Here is a 6,119-nt window from a genome sequence, read left to right on the forward strand (position 1 = left end):
AGTCAGCGCCGCTCCAAATCGTCAGTGCCACATTCATGCCCGGACCGAGTGGATGCGACCTCTCACCGTCGCCGGCATTGAAGCGGCGCGTCGGCCCAGAGAGCACCGCCTGCATAGCTTCCTGGTGTACACGACTGCTCCGCATTCAAACGACATCACGACCGCCCGTTCGTCCATCTGCTGCCAACATTATGACACGTGTTTGCCGAGGAACCTACTCCGGCGCCGCCCATCCGTCTCTCTGCCGCCCACCATTGCCGCGTCGCCCGCTAAATAAACTGCAGCCCTGGCCATAGCCGCATTCATCCTACTCCAGTCCCTTTCTCCTCTTCCGCATCACTCCCACCATGGCCTTCTCGCGCTCCAAAGCTCTATGTGACGGAGTGTCGCCAGAGCACAAGAAGGAGATGGTCACCATTTCTACCGGCTGGTAGACCGGTAGGCAGGCAGAGGCCGACGACGTCCCAATGGAGGACGCGGCCTGACAAGCATTAAGCATAGCAAAGTCATAGCAACATCAATCTTCGAACATAGTGGATACTAGGGATCAAACCCTAACAAAACTAACTCGATTTTCCAGGTCAAAAAAAACTAACTCGATTACATGATAAATCTCATCCAACCCGTCACCGTCCAGCAAGCCTACGATGGAATTACTCACGCGCGGTGGTGAGCATCATGAAATTGGTGATGGAGAATGGTTGATGATGACGATGGGACGGATTCCCCTCTCCGGAGCCCCGAACAGACTCCAGATCAGCCCTCCCGAGAGGTTTTAGGGCTTGGCGGCGACTCCGTATCGTAAAACGCGATGAATTCTTCTCTCTTTTTTTTTCTCCGAAACCAAATATATAGAGTTGAAGTTGAGGTCGGAGGAGCTCCAGGGGCCCACAAGGTAGGGGGCGCGCCCTAGGGGGGTAGGCGCGCCCCACCCTCGTGGACAGGTGGTGGGCCCCCTGGTCTTCATCTTTGGCAAGGATTTTTTATTATTTCTGAATAGATGTTCCGTGAAATTTCAGGCCATTCTGAGAACTTCTGTTTCTGCACATAAATAACACCATAGCAATTCTGCTGAAAACAACGTCAGTCCGGGTTAGTTCCATTCAAATCATGCAAGTTAGAGTCCAAAACAAGAGCGAAAGTGTTCGGAAAAGTAGATACGACGGAGACGTATCAACTCCCCCAAGCTTAAACCTTTGCTTGTCCTCAAGCAATTCAGTTGATAAATTGAAAGTGATAAAGAAAAACCTTTACAAACTCTGTTTGCTCTTGTTGTTGTAAATATGTAAAGCCAGCATTCAAGTTTTCAGCAAACATTTTGACTAACCACGTTCACAATAACGCTTAGGTCTCAAGTTTACTCATATCAATGGCATAATCAACTAGCGAGCAATAATAATAAATCTTGGATGACAACACTTTCTCAAAACAATCATAATATGATATAACAAGATGGTATCTCGCTATCCCTTTCTGAGACCGCAAAACATAAATGCAGAGCACCTTTTGAAGGAAATATGCCCTAGAGGCAATAATAAAGTTATTATTTATTTCCTTATTTCATGATAAATGTTTATTATTCATGCTAAAATTGTATTAATCGGAAACATAATACATGTGTGAATACATAGACAAACAAAGTGTCACTAGTATGCCTCTACTTGACTAGCTCGTTAATCAAAGATGGTTATGTTTCCTAACCATAGACATGTGTTGTCATTTGATTAACGGGATCACATCATTAGGAGAATGATGTGATTGACATGACCCATTCCATTAGCTTAGCACCCGATCGTTTAGTATGTTGCTATTGCTTTCTTCATGACTTATACATGTTCCTATGACTATGAGATTATGCAACTCCCGTTTGCCGAAGGAACACTTTGTGTGCTACCAAACGTCACAACGTAACTGGGTGATTATAAAGGTGCTCTACAGGTGTCTCCAAAGGTACATGTTGGGTTGGCGTATTTCGAGATTAGGATTTGTCACTCCGATTGTCGGAGAGGTATCTCTGGGCCCTCTCGGTAATACACATCACATAAGCCTTGCAAGCATTGCAACTAATGAGTTAGTTGTGAGATGATGTATTACGGAACGAGTAAAGAGACTTGCCGGTAACGAGATTGAACTAGGTATTGAGATACCGACGATCGAATCTCGGGCAAGTAACATACCGATGACAAAGGGAACAACGTATGTTGTTATACGGTCTGGCCGATAAAGATCTTCATAGAATATGTAGGAACCAATATGAGCATCCAGGTTCCGCTATTGGTTATTGACCGGAGACGTGTCTCGGTCATGTCTACATTATTCTCGAACCGTAGGGTCCGCACGCTTAACGTTACGATGATAGTTTCATTATGAGTTTATGTATTTTGATGTACCGAAGGTTGTTCGGAGTCCCGGATGTGACCATGGACATGACGAGGAGTCTCGAAATGGTCAAGACATAAAGATCGATATATTGGAAGCCTATATTTGGATATCGGAATCGTTCCGGGTGAAATCGGGATTTTACCGGAGTACCGGGGGGTTACCGGAACCCCCCCGGGGGTTATTGGGCCTACATGGGCCCTAAGGGAGAAGAGGGAAGGAGGCAAGAGGTGGCCGCGCGCCCCTCCCCTCCCTAGTCCGAATAGGACAAGGAGAGGGGGGCGGCGCCCCCCTTTCCTTTCCCTCTTCCTCCTCTTTCTCACATCTCCTTCTCCAACTAGGAAAGAAGGGAGTCCTACTCCCGGTGGGAGTAGGACTCCCCCTTGGCGCGCCCTCCTTGGCCGGCCTCCCCCTCCCCTTGGCTCCTTTATATATGGGGGCAGGGGGCACCCTAGAACACAGAAGTTGATCTTCGTGATCGTTCCTTAGCCGTGTGCGGTGCCCCCCTCCACCATATTCCACCTCAGTCATATTGTAGCGGTGCTTAGGCGAAGCCCTGCGATGGTTGAACATCAAGATCGTCACCACGCCGTCGTGCTGACGGAACGCCTCCCCGAAGCTTTGCTGGATCGGAGCCCAGGGTGCGTCATCAAGCTGAACATGTGCCAAGAACTCGGAGGTGCCGGAGTAACGGTGCTTGGATCGGTTGGAACGGGAAGACGTACGACTACTTCCTCTACGTTGCATCAACGCTTCCGCTTCGGTCTACGAGGGTACGTAGACAACACTCTCCCCTCTCGTTTCTATGCATCACCATGATCTTGCGTGTGCGTAGGATTTTTTTGAAATTACTACGTTCCCCAACAGTGGTATCAGAGCCTAGGTTTTATGGTTTGATGTTATATGCACGAGTAGAACACAAGTGAGTTGTGGGCGATATAAGTCATACTGCTTACCAGCATGTCATACTTTGGTTCGGCGGTATTGTTGGATGAAGCGGCCCGGACCGACATTACGCGTACGCTTACACGAGACTGGTTCTACCGCCGTGCTTTTCACATAGGTGGCTGGCGGGTGTCAGTTTCTCCAACTTCAGTTGAACCGAGTGTGGCTACACCCGGTCCTTGCGAAGGTTAAAACACCACCAACTTGACAAACTATCATTGTGGTTTTGATGCGTAGGTAAGATTGGTTCTTGCTTAAGCCCGTAGCAGCCACGTAAAACTTGCAACAAACAAAGTAGAGGACGTCTAACTTGTTTTTGCAGGGCATGTTGTGATGTGATATGGTCAAGACGTGATGAGATATAAGTTGTTGTATGAGATGATCATGTTTTGTTGAAGTTATCGACAACTGGCAAAATCCTTATGGTTGTCTCTCTATTGCATAAGATGCAAGTGCCCAATAATTGCTTTACTTTATCGCTATGTGATAGCAATAGTTGTAAGAGCAATTGTTGGCGAGACGACCATGTGACGACACATTGATATAGATCAAGATGATGGAGATCATGGTGTCATGCCGGTGATGATATAGATCATGATAGTGCTTTGGAGATAGAGATCAAAGGCGCAAGATGATGATGGCCATATCATGTCACATATTTTGATTGCATATGATGTTTATCTTTTATACATCTTATCTTGCTTTGATTGACGGTAGCATTATAAGATGATCTCTCACTAAATTTCAAGATAAAAGTGTTCTCCATGAGTATGCACCGTTGCCAAAGTTCGTCGTGCCCAGACACCACGTGATCATCGGGTGTGATAAGCTCTACGTCCATCTACAACAGGTGCAAGCCCGTTTTGCACACGCAGAATACTCAGGTTAAACTTGACGAGCCTAGCATATGCAGATATGGCCTCGGAACAGTGAGACCGAAAGGTCGAGCGTGAATCATATAGTAGATATGATCAACATAGCGATGTTCACCATTGAAAACTACTCCATTTCACGTGATGATCGGTTACGGTTTAGTTGATTTGGATCACGTAATCGCTTAGAAGATTAGAGGGATGTCTTTCTAAGTGGGAGTTCTTAAGTAATATGATTAATTGAACTTTAATTTATCATGAACTTAGTCCTGGTAGTATTAGCATATCTATGTTGTAGATCAATAGCTCGCGTTGTTGCTTCCCTATGTTTTATATATGTTCCTAGAGAAAACTAAGTTGAAAGATGTTAGTAGCAAAGATGCGGATTGGATCCGTGATATGAGGTTTATCCTCATTGCTGCACAGAAGAATTATGTCCTTGATGCACTGCTAGGAGATAGACCTAATGCAGGAGAAAATGCAGACGTTATGAACGTTTGGCTAGCTCAATATGATGACTACTTGATAGTTTAGTGCACCATGCTTAACGGCTTAGAATCGGGACTTCAAAGACGTTTTGAACGTCATGGACCATATGAGATGTTCCAGGAGTTGAAGTTAATATTTCAAGCAAATACCCGAGTTGAGAGATATGAAGTCTCCAACAAGTTCTATAGCTAAAAGATGGAGGAGAATCGCTCAACTAGTGAGCATGTGCTCAGATTGTCTGGGTACTACAATCGCTTGAATCAAGTGTGAGTTAATCTTCCAGATAAGATAGTGATTGACAGAATTCTCTAGTCACCATCAACAAGTTAGTAGAACTTTGTGATGAACTATAGTATGCAAGGGATGATGAAAACGACTCCCGAGCTTTTCATGATGATGAAATCGATGAAGGTAGAAATCAAGAAAGAGCATCAAGTGTTGATGGTTGACAAGATCACTAGTTTCAAGAAAAGGGCAAAGGAAAAAAGGGGAACTTCAAGAAAACAACAAGCAAGTTGCTGCTCAAGTGAAGAAGCCCAAGTCTGGTCCTAAGCCTGAGACTAAGTGCTTCTACTGCAAAGGGACTGGTCACTGGAAGCGGAATTACCCCAAGTGATTGGCGGATAAGAAGGATGGCAAAGTGAACATAAGTATATTTGATATACATGTTATTGATGTGTACTTTACTAGTGTTTATAGCAACCCCTCAGTAATAGATACTAGTTCAGTTGCTAAGATTAGTAACTCGAAACGGGAATTGCAGAATAAACAGAGACTAGTTAAGGGTGAAGTGACGATGTGTGTTGGAAGTGGTTCCAAGATTGATATGATCATCATCGCACACTCCCTATACTTTTGGGATTAGTGTTGAACCTAAATAAGTGTTATTTGGTGTTTGCGTTGAGCATGAATATGATTTGATCATGTTTATTGTAATACGGTTATTCATTTAATTAAGAGAATAAATTGTTGTTCTGTTTACATGAATAAAACCTTATATGGTTACACACCCAATGAAAATAGTTCGTTGGATCTCGATCCTAGTAATACACATAATCATAATATTGAAACCAAAAGATGCAAAGTTAATAATGATAGTGCAACTTATTTGTGGCACTGCTGTTTAGGTCATATTGGTGTAAAGCGCGTGAAGAAACTCCATGCTGATGGGCTTTTGGAATCACTTGATTATGAATCAGTTGATGCTTGCGAACCATGCCTCATGGGCAAGATGACTAAGACTCCGTTCTTCGGAAAAATGGAGCGAGCAACAAATTTTTTGGAAATCATACATACTGATGTATGTGGTCCGATGAATATTGAGGCTCGCGACAGGTATCATTATTTTCTGATCTTCACAGATGATTTGAGAAGATATGAGTATATCTACTTGATGAAACATAAGTCTGAAACATTTGAAAAGTTCAAAGAATT

This window comes from Triticum dicoccoides, chromosome 5A, assembly GCF_002162155.2.
Source record: "Triticum dicoccoides isolate Atlit2015 ecotype Zavitan chromosome 5A, WEW_v2.0, whole genome shotgun sequence".
Lineage (NCBI taxonomy): Eukaryota > Viridiplantae > Streptophyta > Magnoliopsida > Poales > Poaceae > Triticum > Triticum dicoccoides.